At 44.1% G+C, this 24,056-nt stretch overlaps 1 non-coding gene across 1 annotated transcript; it reads right to left on the reverse strand.

Annotated features, from left to right (window-relative positions):
• Positions 1-2,256: 2,256 nt before the first annotated feature.
• Positions 2,257-2,389, reverse strand: LOC122474170. The gene has a single exon (XR_006294852.1). It is a non-coding gene; the product is annotated as a small nucleolar RNA SNORA22 (small nucleolar RNA).
• Positions 2,390-24,056: the final 21,667 nt, after the last annotated feature.

Below are 24,056 nucleotides of genomic sequence, written 5' to 3' on the forward strand. Positions count from 1 at the left end.
CATACTGTAATTTTACTTTTACATCTTTAGACGAAATCAGTCTTCAAACCCCAGATTTACATGTCCAACCATCTAACAGATTTTCTACGACGACTTCAAATCAAATAAGTTCAAAACAGAGCTCATCTTCTCTCCCCAAAACCTGTTCCCCTCCTGTGTCTTCTACCTCAGTGAATATTACTGATCTCTGCTATTCTCTATTGCTCATCTCTACTCAGACCCTAAAACCTGTCAAGTGTTACCTTGTCTCCTTGTCTTCCCTTAAACCCACAGATCTAAAAAACTAAATCCTGTTGATTTCTTAAGTAGCTTTTAAATTGGCACCTTCTTTCCATCCCCTGGTTTACTAACAAAAACCTCCTAACTAGCATAGCCTTCAATCTTGCCCCTCCAATTTAATGAACATAGTACAGAGGGAGCCTTCCCCCTCCTCCCCAAAGAGCAAATCTTTTTGCCTCTCCATCCCACATAAAACCTTTCACTAGATCCTACATTGCCTTCTGGATAAAGTCCGCAGTTTTAAAATAAAGGCCGTGGTTACTCCCCCAAGTTCGTTTCTTGCCACTCCCTCTCTCCAACCCTCCAGCACCGTGAGCCCTGCAACTAAACACGCGGTCTAAACTGCAGGGACAGGCACTGCTTGCAGGTCTCCAAACACCATGTTCCCTACTTCCGCTCGTCCCCATTCCCGACCTTTGGTCACCTTATGCGAACCGCTCTGTTGGTTCCTCTAGGGGAGATTTCCTTGGTCTGCCAGGAGAGGGTCACATGTCCTCCCAATGGGCTTTCATTTCCCGTTTACGTAGATTCTCATGACACTGAGCTTCCTGTTTCCCTCCTTCATTCCCAGCTCCTAGCCCACAGCATGCGGTTAATAATATTTCTTAAATGACTGAAGTACCCCCAGCAAATGAGAATAAAATTCCACTGACCTGACTGTGATCCTTATGTTTATCTCACCATCTCTCGTATTACACAGTTATTCATTTGTTGAGTAAATAGGTGTCTATTTCTTCGGTCACACATATCTTACGGTCGATACCCAAGCCAGCTGCCTTTCTTGTCTCTGCTCAATATAGAAAACTTTCTCTTCGCTCCAGGCCCCAGCTTTTTGGTTTTGTTTTTGTTTTACCTATTAAGTTATTTTATTTTATAATTTTTTTAATGTTTATTTATTTTTGAGAGAGAGACAAGGTATGAGCAGGGGAGGGGCAGAGAGAGGGGGAGACACAGAATCCGAAGCAGGCTCCAGGCTCTGAACTGTCAGCACAGAGCCCGACGCGGGGCTCGAACCCACGAACCGCAAGATCATGACCTGAGCCTAAGTCAGACACTACTGAGCCACCCAGGCACCCCTCTATTAAGTTATTTTAAAGAGTCACCAAAAAATGTAGTTTGCATTTAAAATGTCCCTTTAAAATATTTGAACAGTATTTTAAAGATACCATTGATGTAATCTGATTTTTTCCCCACATATTTCTTTTTTGGAAAAATTGTGGTTAAAAAACAAAAGTACACAACATTAGATTTACTATCGTAACCATTTATTATTGTTTCTTAAGGAATGTTTAATAAGGTAGATAATATATGCTTATCTAACATGCATTTCTGTATCACTGAAGCTAAAGCAAAAATCCTGTTCGTTGGGTGAAAATGGCCTGTTTTATGTAGGCACACTGCAATGCAATTAGTAAAAAAAAAAAAAAAACAAAACAAAAACAAAAGCCAGAATACACTTGTTCCTTCGTATTCTGATGACACACAGTGCGTAAACATGTGTCTTCTACTCTTTTTTCCATATCAGGATGCCGTGCCCCATCATGCACAACAAGACCTCTGATTAGGCTTGTATCAGTCTCTGGTTCCTGTTGCATTCCCATGACGTTGATCATGAAGAGGTTCACAGGTTCATTTTATTTTTTAATGGCCAAAGTGGAGCCCAGTTGTCAAGACATCAGCAAGTTCAGCACGAGCACCACGTAGAGGTGTTCTGGCCACATCTATCAGTGTTTTCCTGTGCTTCTCTTTGCTTATGTTGATTTGTTCCAAAGACAGATGTGCCTTTTCCTTTGAAGCTTCAGATCCCTATATTATTATTATTATTATTGGGGTGAAGACCCTAATAATAAACACACAATTATGAAACCACCCCCATACAGGAGTTCTTCGATTAGATGCAACTATCGTTTGTGTTAAAGATAGTTTTTGAATGAGTATTCTGGATCCTGCATACCCTTTAATACAATTAAGTTAATAAAACGTGCTGACTTTCTGAATACGCTTAAAGGGATGAATAGTCCTTTCAGTGCAGAGGAAAAGAACAGACCTTGCTCTAGCAGAGGGCCAAAACCAAGGGAATATTAGGGCCCCCTAACTGTCTTAAGTGTAGAGTTCAGTAGTGTTAAGTATATTCACACTGCTGTGCTATAAATTTCTAGAACATTGCCATACTGCAACCCTGAAACCATATACCCGTTAAACATTTATCTCCCTCCTCTCCCAGCCCTTGGCAACCACCTTTCTTTTTTCTGTTTCTGTGCTTTGGACTACTTTAGATACTTCGTATGAGTGGCATCATTGCAACATTTATCCTTTTGTCTATGGCTTATTTCAGTTAGTATAATGTCCTCAAGGTTCATCCAGTGTTATAGCCTGTGGGAGGACTGCCTTCCTTTCAAGGCTGAATAATATCCACCGAATGTGTCCGCCATATTTTCTTTATCCATTCATTCGTCAGGTCGTCTTGGCTTTGTGAAGAATGCTGTAATCCACATGGGTGTACACATATCTTTTGAGATCCAACTTTGAATTCTTTGGATATTGAAAAGTTCAGGACACGGCTGTTTTCCAACTTTGTGTATTTTTTTGAGCTTATTCCTTCAACGTCGCATTCTGTGTGTGAGATACAACCAAATTGTTTCCTGGGGCTTCAGATGATTCAATTTCATTGTTATATGATACTTCCTTTTATGACTTTACCCAAATGTACTCACCTATTTTAGTATGATGGGCATATGAATTATTTCTGGTTTGGGCCTAGGACAAACAATTCTGCTATGTACTTTTTTATTCAACCATCTCGGTGAGCATGTGCTAGAGTTTCTCTAAGATTTATACCCCAGAGTAGCATTGCCAGGCCATAGGTGTACTTATATTCAACTGTACCAAATAATTAAAATTTATTTTCCAAGGGGATTATACCAGTATAAATTCTTGCCACAAGCATAGGAGAGTTTTCAATGCTATACATCCTGACCGATATTGGGTGTAACCCATGTTAAATTTTTACTCACTCAGAGGGTGTATGATGGTAACTTATTTTGCAATTACCATTTTTACCTAGGAATCTCACAAGCCAAGAGAGGCCATTAGTCACTTACATTTTTCAAGGTTCATATGATATAAAAAAAAAATGCCAAAACACAAATGTAATATACTATTATTGTGCTATTTACAAGATAATGACAACTAAAAAAAATAACCTGTGGTACATTATGAAAGGAATGAAATGCAAGTTTATTTTTTTTCAAAATATGAAGTTTATTGTCAAATTGGTTTCCATACAACACCCAGTGCTCATCCCAAAAGGTGCCCTCCTCAATACCCATCACCCACCCTCCCCACCCTCCCACCCCCCATCAACCCTCAGTTTGTTCTCAGTTTTTAAGAGTCTCTTATGCTTTGGCTCTCTTCCACTCTAACCTCTTTTTTTTTTTTTCTTCCCCTCCCCCATGGGATTCTGTTAAGTTTCTCAGGATCCACATAAGAGTGAAACCATATGGTATGTCTTTCTCTGTATGGCTTATGAAATGCAAGTTTAAAGTCTTATGATGAACATCTTCAATCTCATTCATGTATACTTACAAATGTATGTGTAAATCTCATTGACAGGTAAACATAAAGTCTCCGATAACATGAAAAAGTTCTCCTGAAGGACCTTTTCAAATCCAAGTCCAGAGACAAATGGTCATGTGATTCCCTCCACCTACCCCCCCTGAACTCAGCCTCCAAGCCTCCAAGCCTCCACTTTCGCTCTCGAGAAACCCGTCCTTAATGTCTGCTGGACCTATTGGTTTTACCCGAATTTGTTCAGGAAATACTTTAAAATGAACATTGGGGGAAAACCTCAAAAACAATTCACAAAAGGATAGTCTAGTGGGGGCATCAAGAAAAGATGAAGATACCTCCTGCCTTGACTTGTGAGAATATCTGTTTATCCAACAAGCATTGGCTGAGCACTTTCAAAATCAGGGAAGTGCGCTGAGCACTTTCGAGGAAACAAAGAAGAGTAAAACCAGGTGCCCGCCATCGCTGAAGTTCATATGCCAGTTGGGGAGCTAAGGGAAACAGAGGCAGTAAAGGGGTTGAAAGAGATGGCCCTTGAGATAGAGCGGAAATATGAAGAGCTGTTCACCTGGTGGTCAACAAGTATGCTTCCACTAGAATTAATAGCGTGTGTAGATGGCCAGGACGCTGGGAAAGCTCAGGGCCAGTTGGGAGAACACTTAGAAGTGCTCTGTGGACAGTCTGAAGGTCAGCCTGGGCGATAGCGATAAGGGCAATTAGTAAAATGTAAAGCTGGGGCCAGATTCTCCGTGCATTAAGTGCCATGACAAATACAAACCATTAATAATAGACTATCAGCAATTTAAAAGAGAGTAGTGACATGGGCCTTATTTGCATTTCCCAAAGATAATCCTTGTGGGAGTGGAAAGGATCATAGAGGAGACGACCTCTCCTCTAGTCTAGATATTAAAATAAGGACCTTCACGGAGGAACTTGGCAGGGGGCAGGAGAGGGCAGCCATTTTGTAGGCTGACCCCATCCCTGTAAGACCCAGATCTTTTCCAGTATACCACCTGCTCCTTTCCTGAGTCGCTTGACCAGTAACTGGCTGCTCTGGAACCACCAGTCAAATGGGTCTCGGAACAATCCTGTTTCTTGAGGCAGCCAGTGGGTCCTTGGGACAACCCTGGGCTATAGCCACCCGCCTAGGCCTGTTCCACAGAATGTGAGAACTGTATCGCTGAAAGGCATCCTAGACTCCAACCCGGTGCCTACATGAGGAAATTTAGGTCCAGAGAAGTTAAGTAAGCCACCCAAGGCCAAACAACTAATCACTGGCTGAGTCAGTACTCCAACTCGCCCCAGGATTCTGAGGTGCCAAGTTTCCTACACAACAAAATCAGGACAGAACCAAAACTCGGTCCTGTTGTATTGTTTCTCTATGACTGAGAGCGACACCCAAATTTATTAGCAGTAGCGTTTACAAAATCATTTACACATTATCGCTGGCTAATGTTTTCAAAGCTTTCACAAAGGCCTAGCCACAGGACGGGCTCTGAAACCCACCAACTAAATACAGTTACTCTCTCCAGGCACCCTAATACCCCGGGCAGTTTGGTTAGGGCTCTCTTTTGGTTTTTTTTCTGTCTACCACGACAGAAGGTCCAAGAATCTGGGGACAAGCCCTGGTGTAAGCACAACGCCAATCATGGTTGTGGAAACAAGCTCATTAAGTAACGACGCAAAAGAGAAAAACAGTGCATTGGTGGTTTTCAGAGAGGCTGAAATGACGTGATGCATTAATGAGTTCATTAATACCCATGTTTGCACGCACAGTAACACGTGAGTGCTGTGCGGTGTGTTTAAAACAAATGACGGAAAGTGCCAAGGTTGGTTTATAGAACTTTTAGCACAAACTCCATGTCTCTTGATCCCTAAGTCAGCCTGTGTATGTGAGATAACACCCTCCCCATTTTAGGATCAGAAAACTGAGGCTCAGAGCGGTTAAGTGAATAGTCTCACATCACACGGCCAGGAAATAGCAGAGCTGTGATTTTCATCTATGCCTTACAATCTCAAATACCATATTCTTTCCATTGCATCCGTTTGGTATAGTAGCAGAAATCTCTAAGGCAAAGGGGGCGCACATCCCAACAAAAGGTAATAATGTCACGTGTAAGGGAGTACAATGTAAATAATACATGCAGATTTTAAATAGTTTTTGAAGAAAAAACTCTTACTGTGCACGGGGATTAAGCACTGTATCTAGAATGTGCAAGCCCAATGGCTCCATATATCATGATACACCCTACATTCATTGCGTCTCAGGTCTGCCCTAGGAAGGGGGTGGGGGTTGAAAAAAAAAAAGACTTAACTGAATTCAGCAAATATATTTCCCCAAACACCCCCAAAACCCACTGATCTTCTTAAGGCAGATCTAAGACGACACTGAAGAATTTCCTAACTAGGCAGGCTGGAATCCAAAACTTTCTTCTGCCTTGTAGTTTTGATACTAACTAAACATCAGCTACAAGCAGAAGAAAAATACAACTGTTCCTTAAATTTTAAACCTTCAGTCTGCATTCATTCTTTTGAAGAGACTGAGGTAATTCTTCAGTTAATTAACTAATTAATTAATCAATCTGAGCAATGTTCCTCAGGTTTCACTGGGCAGGAAAATCACCTTGACAAGTGTTGGAGTACAGATTCCAATGCTCTAGGCTTGGGGTGGGATCTGCCTCTGAAATTGTACGTTTCAAGTTAGCAAAGGCCTAGAATACACTTGTACGCTCAGGTCTATACATGTTGCCAAGAGACTGTTCAGAGGGCAAATTGAGTTGAGTGCTCTTGCCCTAGGGGAGATCACTACCTAGATTTAGTTCTAGCAGCATCTCAAAGGCAGAGGGCAAAGTCAAGATTTTTATGACCTCTCGGGGTTTGGTATGAGGTGGGTCTTTCAATATGCGACTTGATTAGGATTTGGTAAACATTACGATATAATCATAATTCAGGATTGGTGGACAGCAAGAGTGTCAAAGAGTTTCGGGGAGTAAACAGCTGTTTGATGCCACGAACTGGAAAGTTCGACAGTCTCATTTTGCAAGTTGTTTCTGCCCGGGCAAGAGTTCCAGGGATAGCAAAGACTTGTTGGCGAAGGCAGTGAGTAGTAAAGTCGTACTGATACTAATCTGCGCGGGTGTAGACCATTTGGGTGTTTAATACCGATGTGCACGCTCATGTATTATGACAAATCAGGAATCCACGGCTTCCTAGAAGCAGCCAGGGAGGAAGAAAAGGAGGCAGGGAGGACTTAATGAGTGACAAAGGCTTTCGTGTCCGAGACCGCCACCTGCTGGCTTCTGTGGGTTAAAAACAAAACAAAACAAAACAAAACCCAAAACTACAAACAGAAAGACTGGGGTGCCACCTACCGACTTATTTTTGAACTTTTCAAATGGTTTCCAGAAAGATGATTCACTTTCTTTTAAAATATGTATGTTATGCACCAATCATATAAGAGATGCTAGAAACAGAACAATCGATAACACAAGATGGGAAGGCAAGTCATGGAGACAAGTGAGCACAGAGGAGAGACCAGGTGAGGGACAGAGGCATAGGTAAGAGGGGTGAAGTGTGCAGCCCAAAGGACAGACTTGCAATCAAGTGACCAGGGGTGACTGGGCCCCAGGGAGTTGGGAAAGCTTTGTGGAGGGGAGGAACCCCAACGTGTCTCTTGAACGAGAACTGACAAGCAGATGGGAGAAGGAAGGGCTGGGAGGTGGACCTTGTGCCTGCCCAGTGATTTAGTATGGCCAAATCATGACGTAGGGGGCCTACAGACAGGCACAAAGAGAGAAAACTGGGGAGCGGTGTTGGGGCCACATCCTGCAAGGCTTCACATGCCACACTGAGGAGGTTACCCTGACCGAACGAGCTCTGCCCAAAGGATCACCAAACAATCCCTAATGGATATCAAACCGGGGAAATGCAGAATGAGACCTCTGCTTACAAATACCACACAGGCAGCGCGGCCCTGTCTTTGGAAGAAGGTGAAATTGGAAATCAGCGCCTCAATTTGGAATTCCTCGGTTGCAAATCGCATAAACCCGTGCCACCTGTGAGTGGCAATAAAGAGGGAATCTATCAGAAGGATATCAGGAGCACACCAAAATTATCAAGAGGCTGGAAGAACAGGCTTGCCGAGGGGCGGGGGCAGAGGCACAGCAAAGGTCTCAGAGGCGGAACAGTTTGACCAAGGGGACTGTGCTGTGGGAGGACGCCGTTGCCACTGCTGTGCTGAACTGGGCCTGACCACCCAGTGCAAGCACGGGATCTGTCAGCCCTCTGCCATCTGCCGGTGCCGGGGATACTAGGTAGGGGGGGGGTGGGGGGTGGCTAACTGGTCCCTGACTTCATAAACACTATGAAGTTAGGGTGCATGTTTGGCTGCAGTAACAAAGATCAGAGTTCACACAACTCAAAAAAGGCTGATGTTATTGTTCCCTTGTGTTAAGCCCCAAACTAGTTTGACGGCATTCCTCCAGGAAGCCACTTTGGGCCCAACCTCCCTCCATATTTTGACTCCACGATCCGACTTCCCAGTTTCTTTCTTTCTTTCATTCTTTCTTTCTTTCTTTCTTTTTTTAATTTTTTTAAATGTTTATTTATTATTTTTAAGAGTGAGAGAGAGAGACAGAGCATGAGCAGGGGAGGGGCAGAGAGAGAGAGAGAGAAAGGAAGACACAGAATCTGAAGCCGGCTCCAGGCTCTGAGCTGTCAGCACCAGAGCCCGTGGGGCTCGAACTACAAACCGTGAAATCATGACCTGAGGCTGAAGTCGAGGCCTAACCCATTGAGCCCCCAGGTGCCCCTGCCTGCCTACTTTCTGTTTGTGGTCCAAAAGAGCTGCCCAAGTTCCCACCATCACTTTTCCATTCCAGCCACAGGAAGAAGGAAAATGAAGTGAGATGTCATGCTACTTTCTTTTCAGGGCCCAACTTGGAAGTTGCATACCTCACTTTTCCTTACAAGCCATCTTCCGGAACACGGTGACGCAGCCACACGGCACTGAAAAAAAAACTGACACGTGTAAGTCAGGATTCTGTGTGGCCAGATAGTTAAGATTCTGTTCCTATGGAGGAGGGGAATGCATATTGGGAGACGACCAGAAGATCCCCAAAATAGGAATCGAGGAGCTAGATTCTGGAAAGACAAAAAAACAAAAAAAGAAAAAAGAAAAAAAGGCAAATGTCCAGCACAGGCAGGTAGATTAGGTAGAAGAGTGGTTCAGTCATCTGAGTAAGAGATAATAGCAGCCAGGAAGAAAGTCATATACTGAGGATGGAACGAAATGTTTTAAAAATACGAAGGGAGTTAGACTCTCCAGGTTTCAGAGTCTGACTAAATATAAGGGCTAAAGAGAAGAGAGATAAATGCATCGCAATTTTCTGAAGCTCGTAACGGGGTTGATCTCTGAGCCATCACTCAGATAAGGAATATACCAGCAATCACACATGGTACGCTCAGGTCTGTGGGACTTTCCCCTGGAGGTGCCAGGCCTCAGTCAGATGCATGGTTCTTGACTCAGGACGGAGTTTGATAATTGTCAGCATTTTGGTGGTAGATGAAGCTGTGGAAGAGAATCCCATCACCAGAGGAGAGTATGAAGTCAGAGACAGGGTAGAGGCTTAAATTAACATAGGAGCACAGACCCGAAATTAACCAAACCCATTAACCAACCCCAGGGCTACAACGAAAGCTGTAGCTCAAATCACAGTGCCCATGATCAGAGCTAGTAGATGAGGCATATTCCGGACCATCCGTGTTTCTTCACCCATCTTTTGTAAGCTCTGACACTTAACAAGCACTCACTGGATGGAAACGCAAAATTTCCTGTAGATGAGGCCTGGATAACCCGATTCAAGGCATCAGGGGGGATCCTGGTCAGGCCATTCCTCCCTCACTGAAGTGACAAGCGATCAGTAACTGGAAATTCCTTTGTGTTGAACATTCTTTTCTTGGGGGGCCCGCTCTGTTGGAGGAAACATGCCTGAGACACCCCCAAGGTCTCAGGTTGTGCATTTTCCTATCTGAAATGAAAAGAAGACGGAGCCCTGAAGGAGAGCTGAAGGTTACAGATAAAGCGTCTCCTGTTAAGAAGTCACTGCTTTACGATTTACAATTTATTACAGCTACTTGTGTCTAGTACTTTCTGTAGAATGTGAAACAGCATATACAGTGGCCATCACAGCCAGCTGGAACATTTCTACTTCATTTATTTAGTCAACAGTGGGTGGGACCCTCATAAATTTCACCAGCATGTAGGTTGTTCAACAGGTCAGACTCCTTTTCTGCGAAAACTGTTTTCAGGTTTTAATCCCAAGTATCCAGCCTGAGAATGTTTCTCATTTTTCCTTCCCACTTCTCTTTCCTCACCAAGTAAATCTATACCTGTGGCCTCAATGAAACACAAAAGGCAGACGTGAATAATTTGAAGCCATATGAAAAACAATTAGCACAGAAACTGTCCTAGTAAGGCTACTGGAGGATATAGAACAGCTGTGCTCGGTTCCATTTTGTTCATTATCTTTTAAAGTGAGTTTCTTGAGTTATAATTTACATACAATAACATTTACCTTTTTAAAGAGGATAGCCTGATGAGTTTTTGACACTTGAATACGGGTTGTTCAAACGCCATCACAATTAAGATACAATTTTTATCACCCCAAAGAGTTCCCTTGTCTTAAAAATTAATCCCTACCCCCTACTCCCAACTCCTCGCTCCCATTATCTGATTTCCGGTGTTAGAGTTTTGCCTTTTCCAGAATGTCACATGAATGGGATCATATAGTACTTACTCTTTGGGGTCCGACCGCTCTGACTTAACAAAATGCTCTTACGGTTTATCCCTGTTGTTGCAGGGATCTGTAGTTTGCTCCTTTTTATTAGTAAAGTATGCCAGTGAACGGATGGACCACAGTTTGTCTATACTCTGACCAGCTGATGGACATTGAGATTGTTCCTGGTTTGTGGCTCTTATGAACGAATGATGTCGTAAACAGTTTCATTTCCTTTGAGAATGGGGTTGATGGGTCAAACGGAAGTTTTACGTTTAATTTTATAAATAACCACCAAACCATTTTTCCCAACCGGCTCTACCATTTTGTATTCGCACCGGAAGTTCATAAGGGCTCCAGTCCTTCCTCCTCCCCAACAGTGCTGACAATTATCTGTCTTCTTTTTTAAAAGAATTCTTTAATGTTTTTTTTTTTTTTTTTTGAGACAGGGAGAGACAGACCATGAGCAGGGAAGGGGCAGAGAGAGAGGGAGACACAGAATCGGAAGCAGGCTCCAGGCTCTGAGCTGTCAGCACAGACCCCGACGCGGGGCTCGAACTCACGAACTGAGATCGTGACCTGAGCTGAAGTCCGACGCTCAACCGACTGAGCCACCCAGGTGCCCTGCTATTGTGTCTCTTCTTAATCCTTGTCACACTGCTCAGTATGTCATGGTATCTCATTGTGGCTCAAACTTTCATTTCCTCAGTGACTAAAAATGTGGGGTGTCTTTTCATGGACTTAGTCATCACCTTTATCTCAGGGTCTGTTCAAACCTTTTCCCCATGTTTAAACTGGATTGTTTGTCGTATTATTAAGTGGTAGGCCTTATTCCTATCTTCTGAACAGCAGCCTTTTTCATGTTTAAGACCTGTGTTTTGCAAATATTCTCTCCCCATCGGTGACTTATCTTTTCAGCTTCTTAAACGTGGTGTTCAAAGGACAGAAGTTTTTATTTTGCTGAAATCCAGTTTAGCTCTTTTTTTTTTTTCTTTTGTAGTTTCTGTGTTTTGTATCTTATTTAAAACTTGAGGGACTTAAATTTTTTGTTTCCTGTTAAATCAAATGAAGCTACAGTAACCGATACAGCATAAAACTGACAATAAATGTAGGCATCCAGATCAATGAAACAGAATAGAGTCTATTTGATCTTTGCTATCTCACCTAAAACATTACTCATTGCTTAGCTTCATTAAGCAGAAATGTTCACATTTCTCTGATTCTCTTAAAAGGTTACCCATTTATTTGTTTGAATTGTGATCAAAATAAGTCCCAAACTTTGTGACGAATTGATGTATTTCCTAGGTCTCTTTTTATTGTTGACCCCCCCCCCCCATCTATTTTTTCTGGCTTTTATTTATTTGTTTTTTTTTTAGAGTTTATTTACTTACTTTGAGAGAGGCAGAGAGACAGAGGCAGAGAAAGAGGGAGAGAGAAGCCCAAGAAGGCTCTGTGCTACAGCCCAGAGCTTGACACAGGGCTCGAACTCACAAACTGTAAGATCCTGACCTGAGCTGAAATCAAGAGTTGGATGCTTAACCAACTGGGCCACCCAGGTGCTCCACATTACTATTGAAATTTGTACCTTTTGACCGATTTTGTCCATTTTGCCCATTCTCCCTCCCCACCGACCTTCACCCAGGCAACCACCAATCTGTTTCTATGAGTTGGGGTTCTTTTTTTTTAAGATTCCACATGTAAATGAGCTCATACAGTACTTGTCTTTCTTGGACTTTTTCCTCTTAGCATAACGCCTTCAAGATCCATCCAAGTTGTCTCTTATGGCGGGATTCCCACCACCGTCTCCATTCTGGATCATGTGGGCCCTTCCAGCTCCTAGTCCCGGAAGGTCTCACCGTTCCACCTCAAACCTTCCCAGTGTGTTTGCACGTATTTTCTTCCCCTCCTGTCGTTTCGAGAACAAACTCTCCAACTGCTTCTGACCCTGTCCGTTCTTCAGTCCACTGCACTCTGTTTTTCACAGAATTCCACTCTATTAAAAATACTCTGCAAACAGGTCACTGTTGACTTTCCTAATCATCTGAAAGCAGGTCAGCCAACATAGAACCACGGTAGCCCAGGCAGCACAAAGGAAGGAAACGAAGAAAAATGGGACAGGAGATAAAAGAGGTACTCAGAGGCTGGACATGCGGTTTTTCAAGTGAAGTCCACAGACCACACTTGCGTCAGAAGCACCTGGCGCCTTCCTAAAAGCACGGGTGCCCGTTCAAGCTGGCTTCATGAGCTTTTTCCATTTGTTCATAGTTTTCGTTGTTGCTGGCTTGGTTATTGTTATTGTTTGCTTTGAATATTGCCTTATTCGGGGGTACCACGAGATGTCGTAGGCCCATCTTGTGTTTTCTCTACCTAGCCCGGGATTCGGCCAATACTTTGCAGAGTCCTGGTGTCTTTTACATGAAAGTAGTACTTAGAAGTGAAGATCCGGACGTGAGATGGGCTCGTGGCTGCGGGATTGTTGTAGCTGTCAGGCCATGTCGCTGGACAGAGCCAAGGAGCACACGCATACGCCTAGACACAAAACCAGACACATAATCACATTTACATCTCTACCTATATCTATCTACTTACCTACTGGACCAGGACTTTACTGGTACCTCCAAACCCCATCTACCACCATGGATCACTGGAATGATTTCAGATTTCTCTCTGTATCGTCATTTCCTTCTCAGATTGGTATCCAGTCTCCTTACAACATATTTACCTATTTGATCAGCCCCAGCTTTTATACTTCGTCTTCCATATTCGCTGCCGCCCCTTCCTGCTCCAGCCCTGCACCCCCTTCCAGGCCACCCTGCCCTGGAGTGTCTTCCTTAGCCTGACACCCTGCCTCAGGATGCACTCTTGCCCCACATGGACAGTCTGCCCCCCACACAGGCTCGGACACACACGTACTGGGCCACGGAAGCTGCCCACCTCCTCCTACACGACAGGTGGCTTAGGATTGAGTTGTTCAAGAAGCCACGGGAAAGGAAGATGAAAAGAAGTGAGAGGAGGGGGAAAAGAGAAGGAAGGGGAAGAGAAATGGGAAGTAGATGCAATATCTCCTTAGTATAGCAAAACAGATGAGGGTGGGTTTAGAGGCGCTAGTTAGGAATTTTGTATTCCAAGCCTTGGATGCTGATGATCTTATAGGAGTGGGCGGTGGGGTAGAGAGAAGCAGACCAGCCAGGAAGATATTTAGGAGATAAAATGGACGGAACTTGAGGACAGGTAAAATACAAGGGATGAGAAACAGAAGGAGCGTTGTACTGAGGGTGATTCTTCTTACTTGTGTGGTAAATGATGCCATTGCTGGAAAAGGACCAAATTCTACGTAGCCACACATTTTTGTACATCTCTTAAATAGCACTGGCATACCTGCTTTGTATTATAGTTATTTGCAGGTATGTAAGATTTTCTCTTTTTTTTTCTTTTTAAGATTTTATTTTTTTTATTTTATTTATTTATTTATTTTATTTATTTTTGGGACAGAGAGAGACAGAGCATGAACGGGGGAGGGGCAGAGAGAGAGGGAGACACAGAATCGGAAACAGGCTCCAGGCTCCGAGCCGTCAGCCCAGAGCCCGACGCGGGGCTCGAACTCCCAGACCGCGAGATCGTGACCTGGCTGAAGTCGGACGCTTAACCGACTGCGCCACCCAGGTGCCCCAAGATTTTATTTTTTTAAGTAATCTCTATACCCAGCAAGGGACTCAAACCCACCACCCCACGATCAAGAGTCCCACACCCCAACTGAGCCAACCAGGCACCGCTATACACATGTAAGATTTTCAAATCAAGGCTTTTCAGAGGTTGGCAAAAAAGGCCCACAGGTCATATGAAGCCTGTTTTTATATGGTCCAGCTAAGAATGGGTTTTTGGTTTTTTTTTACATTTTTTTAATGTTTATTTATTTACTTTGAGAGAGAGAGAGAGAGAGCAGGGGAGGTGCAGAGAGAAGAAAGAAAGAATCCCAAGCAGAGCTGAGCCTGATGTGGGGCTCGAACCCACAAACCATGAGTTCGTGAGATCATGACCTGAGCCGAAACCAAGAGTCAGTTGCTTAACCCGCTGAGCCACCCAGGCGCCCCGGTTTTTAACATTCTTAATGGTTGTTAGAAAAATAACATAAGGAAAGATGAATAGGCAACAGAGGTGGTATGGGGTGGGCAAATTTTCAAATATTTCCTCTCTGGCCCTTCACTGAAACAATGTATAGACCTCTGCTTCATGTAGTTTCTCTTGCTTGATTAGGTAATGAATACATATTTATAAAATTGAATTTTATACTTGAAAAAAAGTTCTCCAAAGAATTTAAAATTGTAAAGTAGAAATAATACATAAGAAGGCTTAAGATAAGTTTCTTACATAAGAAAAATGAATATTTTGGAACTTCAGAAAAAATGGAGAATCTTCTGCTGACTTGGTCAGTCAACAAAGACTCATGAGGAAGGAGAATTTGTAAGTTGAACTTGGGAAGTTCAACTTGGCGGGTCTAACTGAAAGAATTGAAGCAGTCTTAAGTATTTATGATGAAATGAACATATTTTTAATCTTTCAAAATTTTACACTGTGGATGATAAATCATATTCTCCTAACCATCAAACTTTATGCACATACTATCTCAGTTTCAGCCTTTACTCCCCTTATCATAACTAGGAACAAAAAAACTCTTTAAACTGATTGTTACTAGTTGACCAGTAAATGGCTCAACAATTGAGCAAATGTGAAGCCACAGTCCATCATCTTGCTTACAGCTTCATTTGCATAGAACCCAGTAATTTCTCCATGTGAAAGCAATTGTTTTACCTCTTCTACAGACCCCACCCCCACCCCCACCCCTACCACCAAGGTTTACGTTGTGCCATGTTCTATAATCTTTACTTAGGATTAAGGTTTGGGTATTTTTGCGGTGGATGGTCTTTGGTAACTGTTTGGTCTCGTTTTCTTAAGAGGCCAGGTCACAGGAATTGCCACGTGTCTGAATACGCAAGTTGGTAACTTGAGCTTAGCCAAGGATGTGACATTTTTAATAGGACAAGAGCCAAGTTGTTCTATTTCCATACAGGTGGTTACAAGCAAAACATATTAGTCACGGTAAAGGAAGTAAAAATGCAAGAAAAAAGGTAGAGATGCTGCCTTGTTCCCTTCCTCCAAGGAATTGAACTTTAAACACTCAGTTTAATGGAGACTTTCTTTCTGAAGCATTTCCTTACCCCTCCTCCGTCTATTTTTGAAGCTAGAATTAACTATGTCTTTTCTACACCCATGCCTAGTATTTTCTGTACCATTTTATACAGTTTAAGTGTCTATAAGTGCTTGTATAACAATTCAGAGCAGTTGTCCACATGTCTGCTTTGCCCGCTGGACTGCAGACTTCTCGGGAAAAGGACCTTGTCTGTCTTTCTCGTCCCCTCACCTAATCAAGTGCCCACCACGGAGCAGGCTCTCCACAAATGTGTGTAGATGAGTAAATACATGAATGGCTTAGAGTTACTGGGTGATGACACTGCCTATAGAGGGAGTGTCCAGGACCTAATACCCATTTTCTCCCTCCCAAGATGATGGAGTCCTCAATTTTTGCTTGGTTACATGGCCGTCTGGAAAGGAAGCTTCAATTCCCAGCCTCCCTTGCAGCTAGGTGTGGCCATTTGGCTGATGTCCGCCCAATGGGATGCAAGCATAAGCACAGGGTGGCAGTTTCCAGGCCCCTTCTTCACCTTTCATTCACGTTATCGGGCCTGGATCAAAAGGTCAAGAGCTACATTCCGGGGAGGGTGGGTCAGGGGGGCCAAAGGAGCCTGGGATCCTAAGGACTTCACAGTTTGTGGCTGCCACCTCGGCCATGAGCTGCAAACCCTGGACTGTTGCCTGAGGAAGAAATAAACTTCTAGTTCTGAAAACCATTACCACTTTAGGCTTTGTGTATCACTCTCAGCCAAACCTATTGCTAGGCAATACAGAACTCAAAGTGTTGACAGCCTAGAGCGCCTAATTACCCACAAATCACAGGGCTTGTGGAAACTGTCTTTAAAAACAAACAAAGCAAAGATCTAAGGATTTCACCCCCTTCTCCCCACCCACATCCAGGTTGCAGGATTTGCTGTGGAAAGCTAGGTCTGCAAATTCAGTTATGCGGAAACTTAACTGGAAGAACAGTAGGAGAGAAATTAGGGGAGGGAGGGAGAGGGGGAGGATGGGAAAGAGACAGGACAAAACAGAGAGAGATTAATGGAATGAAAGGAAAAATTAATGGTAACTAATATCAGGCCTCTCTCAGCTTCCTCTCCTTTCCCCACAAGGCAGGAGTAGAATGCACAGAAAGGGAAGATGAGACTTCTACCCTGACTGAGGAAAATTACAAAACATTACAGCAGAAGGGGCAACAAAGAATATAGAGGCCAATCTTGTAATTTCATAGATGAAATGGGGTCAAGGGGAAACAAATTACCTTATTCAGCTCACACAGCTGTGAGGATCAAAGCCAATAGCGGGTCCTAAGACAGTACAGTTGACCCTTGAACAACGTGGGGGTTAGGAGCACCAACCCCATGTGCAGTCCAAAATCTGTGAATAACTTCTGACTCCCTAATAGCCTGTTGTTGACCAGCAGCCTTACTGATAAACGGCCGATTAACACATAGCAAAACCCTGGATTGCTAGTAACGTGTTCTACAAGTGTCCCACAAGACGAGCAAGCATTTTAAATAAATTTTAACTTGATAAACGAGCGATGTCTTGCAATACGAGTAGTACGTGATGCCGAATGTCACGTGATCACCACTGAACCAATGGTTCTTGAAATTCGCTTTGATATACGAGTGCTTTGGATTACAAGCATGTTTTTCAGAACAAATTATGCTCGCAAACCAAGGTTTTGCTGTATTTTGTATGTTACAGGTATTAAATACTAAATTCTTACAATGAAGTAAGCTACAGAAAAAAAATGTCATTAAGAAAATCATAAGGAAAATACATTTACAGGACTGTACTGTATTTATTGAAAAAAAATCGCACGTAAGTAGACCTGTGTAGTTCAAACATATGTGTTCCAGGGTCTACTGTATTTACTCTTCTATATAGGGTTCTCTCTGTTAATCTCAGATTGTTAAAGATGGAAAGATGCTTAGTCCAAAGTCCTCATTTTAAAAGTAAGGAAAGATGTTTTGAGAGAAGTCAACTAAATTGCCATGGTCACGCAGTTGGCTTCTTTTTTTGTTTGTTTGTTTGTTTATTATTTTTGAGAGAGAGAGCAAGCAGGGAAGAGGCAGAGAGAGAGGGAGACACAGAATCGGAAGCAGGCTCCAGGCTCTGAGTGCTCAGGACAGAGCCCGAACACGGGGCTCGACCTCACAGACCAGGAGATCATGACCTGAGCTGAAGTCGGCCCCCCAACCGACTGAGCCACCCAGGCGCCCCAGTTGGCTCCTTACTACCAAATCAGCTTATCTTCCCTAGTCTTTGCATTCACAAACAACAACGATGTGCTGGAAAAGCTTATATTAATCCAAAGTAAATGTGCATATTCAAAGGGGGCATGGAGATAAGCAATACCGTGTAAATGCAAATGTAAAAACACCCTCCCCCCACGACGCAACGTATGTTGGTCCACGACCAGTTAACAGTTTTTAACATCTGACACTTTTCTTCCTGTCCTAACCGGCCGCCAGAGTTCTTTTGCAAAACTATGTTTCCAAGTTCCCAAGACGGATACATGGTTTAAATATGTTTTAAACTTGCAATTGTTCTATCTTTGAACTCCTTGAGAAGTAACACTATTCATCTTCACCTTTAAACTGCTCTGTGGAGTTTGTTACGAGCTGTTTACACATACCAGCCCTCTTTTTCTGCACAGAACATCTCCCAGCAGGTCACCGGGCTCTTAGAACTGAACCCTTCAAATTCCTATAAATTTCCTTCTGTTGATAATACTGGCTTTCACCCTTCGCGGAAACAGGGCAGAAGGAATGAGAGCAAAGAGGAAATGAATTTGGATGGGAAGAAGCCCTCGTCACCTTGTGAATAAAATGCGCGTGAAAGCTTCAGTAACATGTGAGGGCACAAAGGGAGAGACAGGGATTCTCCGGGAGAGAGGAGAGCAGCCCCACACGGGGAGCTGGGTCGGGTGGTGTGGATCTGCACCCCTGTGCGTGAAGTGCTGCAATGCTGAGGGCGAGGGCGTACTTACAACCAGGGTCTGCCCTGCACCAGGAAGAAGCCTTGGGGTATTTTCACTAGTGGCTCTCCTCTGTCCAAGCAGCACCGGCTGATGTCCTTGAAAACGTTCTCATGTGCCCACTTCATTCTTAACGAGGCCAAGCGCATTAGTCATGCAACTCACGGACAAATAGGAATGTCTGTAGCTCTGGACACAGTCACGAACTCATTGTACTTTGCACAGAAAGCTCGGCTCTGCGTGCTCAAATGTCATCCTCTAAAGGTCAGCTCTAAGTCCACAGAAGCAGTCTAGGAACACTGACAGCGGAGCTGAGCACGCGGCACTTCAAACAAGAAAACTCTACAGTGGTTTTTCGTCTCCCCGAACAGTGGCAGGTACAGGCTGGCAAGCCCGCCTTTGCCCCTGGGCAGACTGCCCTTTGGAAAGGAAAGCGGTCTCTCCAGACTTTCCTGTTGGAAACAGTGCCTGTGACTGAAAAGAGGAAAGGAGGTCCAGGGAACTCTTCCTGCTGCAACAGAACTAGTCCAGCCCGGGTCCTGAGATCCTTGACCTGCTGTGTGCATCAAGGGAAACTCAACTCCCCAGCACGCCTCTCCGCTCCCAAAATAGTCCCCTTGGCCTGGCGCATCCTCCCCATTCCGCCCGCCACCTCGGCAGCCCGGTCAGCGGTAAAGAGTTTGGATGAATTTAGAGATCACGTGCTCCAGCCCCCCCTACCTGTCCATCAAAGTCCACTTCAATTAGCACCTCCTCCATTAAGACCTTCCAGGATCCCGCTGGCTCTCAATACATTGGCCCTTTGGCACGCCCTCATGCTGTTGATCCCATTAGATCAGTGGAAGTTGATTGCGTCCATATTTTTCACACCCGCTACAGGGCCAGCTTAAAACCTACAAATTACACAATTTGTCCTAAAAAATAAATAACCTGTGCGCTTCCTACAATTAAAGATTTTATGCTTGGGGAAGGAAACGTATCATTTTTTTTTTTTTTAACCAAACTTGGTTTCTCTGCTTTTCCAGTTGCCCAAGTGTCTGCTCAGCATGTCTAGGGGGTGCTTGGTCCACCTCCATCCCAACCGCACGGCGGACTGTGAGCAGGGTCAGGACAAAGGCAGCCTTACCCCCTGTATGAGCCCTGTAGGATTAAGCACGCCGTCCGGAACACAGTAAAAACACAAGAAATGAATAATGAAATGAACAGAGCTAGCATGAACTCAATGAGGGGCAAGAAGTAAGATCACACGGCCCCATCCGAGGCTTCCTAGTGCCCCACGGGGACCACACGACTCCCTTAACACAGGAAACATCGGGACGCTTGATAAGCAAGCAGTACACAAAGCACAGCTTCCTACCCTTCCTCTCCCTGCAGCTCAGTGCCCTTGGCAGGGAGCCACCTGCCTCCAGCCTTGTTTGGAAAAGTATTCATGGGACAATGGCGGTAACGTTGCACAGACTAACACTTGTTTGGATGTTTGTGGGGAGCCACTGCTGCCGTTACTGCTCCCGCTGCTTCCGGAATCCAGTCAGCAAATGCCTTGGGAATGCAGCTTCTCCCGTGGCTTAGGAAGTTCTCTACTTTTGACCCCTGCAGCATCACTTTCCACATTCTTGGTCAGAAATCAGAAGGCACCCACCCGCATTTCCTGTGTTCCTGGTAGCAATAAGCGGCAGAGAAGGGTAGGCTGCTGGGCAGCTGCCAGGTTGCAGGGAAGGGGGCTGAGTAGGGACAGAGCTGCAGAATTTGGTAAATCTGGACCACTAACCTCCCCCCACGTCTCCCTGTTTGGTCCTTTACAGCCTTCTTACTAGTCAGGAGCAGATTTCTGTGTCTTTTTTTTAAGTTTAGTTATTTATTTGGAGAGAGAGAGAGAAAGAACAGGGGAGAGACAGAGGGAGAGAGAGAGAGAGAGAGGGAGGATTCAGTCAGGCCCCCCACTGTCAGCACAGGGCTCGATGCGGGGCTTGAACCCATGAACCATGAGATGATGACCTGAGCCAACACCAAGTGTCAGACACTTAACTGATGAACCACCCAGGCGCCCCCAGATTTCTGCCTCTGAAAGCAGCAGCCTGAGTTGCTAAAAGTCATTATCTGGGATTTAGGGATGAAAATGCCCACGGGAGAAAAAAAAAACACCCTAAGAGGATTCAGCTGGACCAATCTTTTGGTCATTGGACTGTCTGCAAGGCCAAGGGGGAATCCATGCTGATTTCAGATCACCATTTATTCAATGACTTCAGATCTCAGGGGAATGCTGGCCGGTGGGGTAGTTTATAAATACGTTCAACCCTGGTCTCTGAACGAATTATTTAGGAATATGAACTTATCCAGTTGCCTAGAGAGCTTCTCATCTGGGCTCACAGTTACCACATTCTCTAAAACCATGTCTAATCCCTTTCTTACGCTGCTCCTAAAACACTCATTGCTGGGTGTCCGTGGCATTTCGATTCTCCTCGAAGTGCTCATTTGAAAGAAAAGTCTTTTCGTAGGTTTTGAGAGTATTAAATCATTGACGAGTGACTCTCAAAAACTGGTTCTCCGAGTGTGCCCTGCTGTACGAGAAGCTAGAATGGGATGATTTTAAGGCCATGAAGTTCTGATGGCCCTCTGGTGGCCCAGGGTAGGCCTGACGTGTGACATGAGAGAGAGAGGCACCCTGAGTGAACGGGTGCTGACTCCCACCTCCCCGTTAAAGGGTATGCGTACTGGGTTGAATAGTATCTCCCAAACTTCTTGTCCACCTGGAGCCTGGGACTGCGACTTTATTTGGAAAAGGGGTCTTCACAGATATTCAAGTTACGATGAGGTCATACTGGATTACGGAGAGCCTTAAATCCAATATGACTGGAGTCTTTCCAAAGAGAGAGACACAGACCCAAAGGAAGAATACCTTGTGACGACGGAGGCAGAGACTGGAGTCACGCCTCTGAAAGCCAAGAAAGCACCTTCCTCCTAAATTCTTCTTTGCCACATCACTTACTAAGTATCTAGCTCATGGCAGAAACCAGGCTAGATCCTACGATGGCAGAGAAGTCTATTCCTGCCTTCTGATTTGGTTCTCTGGTACAGGAGACGGGCACGTAAACAAATAGTGACACAGGCAATCAGAAAGGTGTATACGAGGAGCAGGACTAGCAGAAAGGAGTAGGTAACTGTTAATAAAGGTGTCGAGAAAAGTTTCTTAGAGGCAGAAACACCGAGGCAGGGTTTGTAAGAGGAAGTTCCGGAGAAGTCGCTGAATCACGGGAGCGTGATGCAGAAACAGTTGTGATGGAACAGGGTATATGCAGACAACTGCACACGTTCATTTCTCCTGAAGGCACGAGGGAAGGAGAGGCAAACCTAACAAGGAAGGTGCAGACAGGGATCAGGTCGCAGGGGGTTAAGAGGGTTTTACTCCACCCCCAGGGGCCATGAGGAGTCATTGGAGAGTTTAAAGGGGAGGAATAACCATCGCACTGTGTTATGAAAGACCATCTGGGCTGCTCGCAGTGGGGGTGGAGCTGAGGGGAGAGATCGGACTGGGGCATTATGGAAAAGAAAAAACATAATGTGCGTGTAGGAAATGGGGAAGAAGAAAGAAATCATTTCCGGTTTCACCTTCCCTTTTCCAAGGTTGGGTTGCAGGGCAAGGCGGGGACAGCTGGGAGATCAGTTTCATGCAAGTAAATAGATGGAGGACAGGAGAGAGTTTCTTACTGCTGGAGAAAGATGGCACACGCACGAAAACAAGGAACTGTAGGATTGGGGGGCGTCTGGGTGGCTCAGTCGTTTAAGCAACCGACTCTTGATTTCTGCTCAGGTCCTGATCTCATGGTTCTGGAGATCAAGCCCCGCATCAGGCTTTGTGCTGACAGTGCAGAGCCTGCTTGGGGTTCCCTCTCTCCCTCTCTCTCTCTGCCCCTTCCCTCGCCTCTTTCTAATAAACTTAAAAAAAAAAAAAAAGAAAGAAACTATAGGATCAGATTGGAATTGGAGGCCTTGGTTTGAAGTCACGGTTTTTTAAGATAGATAACATGATGTCTAGGCAGATGGGGAGAGAGATAGATGATGAAGAAATAGGTATCAATGGATAGTTGAGTCATATTTCCTAGTTGTGTGCACTTACTTAGAAGGGCTTAGAGGCAGTTGCAAATCTCAGTTTCTGGCTTCTTGGAGAAATGTCGGATTCCAAGGCTAAGACCGGAAAAGCACAGGATGAGTCTGGATGTCATGTGCCAGAAAGCAAAGAGGCAGTCAGGGAACTGTGAGGAAATGCCCCAAGGGCACAGGACGCGGCCCAACGGGGACTCCTTCTGGCCCAGTCTGGGATGGTTTGAACATCAAAATTAATAACGATGCTGATCATAATCCATTGAAAAAAATCAAAATTCGCGAGTTCATACTGATATGAATAACATGAACAAATAAATGCAAGGCAATAGAGAAAGCTCTCCTTTATAGCAAAAGGCCAATTAAATTGAGAAGGGATGATGGAATTAGGAAATCATTATTTGGCAACCATCACAGTAATAACTAATTTAGATAGAATTATTGGATGCCAAAACTTGTATGTGAACATTTAATGAGGATATGGACCTAGTGTCAAAATAGCTTCCCCAAATATTTACCTGCTTATTAATTAATGAGTACAAAATACTTGCTAATTAATTAGGGTGGACAAACTTAGCCAACACCATCATAATCAAACGATAAGATGTAACATTACCAGCAACAAGACAAACCCACATCAAGTTATTGCCGATCAACTGAGAAAACACAGCATCGCTTCCACGAAATTCCTGCCAAAAATGCATTACTGAAATCTAATAATGAGAAAACATCAGATAAACCCAAAGTGAGGGACATACTACAGAGCAATTAGCCTGTAGTCTTTAAAAAAAAAAAATTTCAGAGATGTGAAAAACCAGGAAAGAATGAGGAAATGTTCCATATTGAGGGAGACTAAAAAAGACGTAATGATTAAATACAACACATGATCCTGGGTTGGGTTCTGAAAGTATAAAGAACATTACTGAAATGCCTTTTGAAATTTGAAAGGGGTCCATGGGTGTACTGGCAGATGGTAATATTACCACAATAGTCATTTCCTGATCTTGATGGTTTCCCTCTGGTTATATAAGTGTCCTTGTTTTGAGGAAATACACACTGAAGCAATAAAAGGTAATGGGGCATTTTGTCTGCACCGCTCTCCACTAGCTCAGAAAAAAATAATAACAATAATACCTATAAGTGTGTGGATAGAACGAGAA

This window comes from Prionailurus bengalensis, chromosome B4 (genome assembly GCF_016509475.1).
Source record: "Prionailurus bengalensis isolate Pbe53 chromosome B4, Fcat_Pben_1.1_paternal_pri, whole genome shotgun sequence".
NCBI lineage: Eukaryota > Metazoa > Chordata > Mammalia > Carnivora > Felidae > Prionailurus > Prionailurus bengalensis.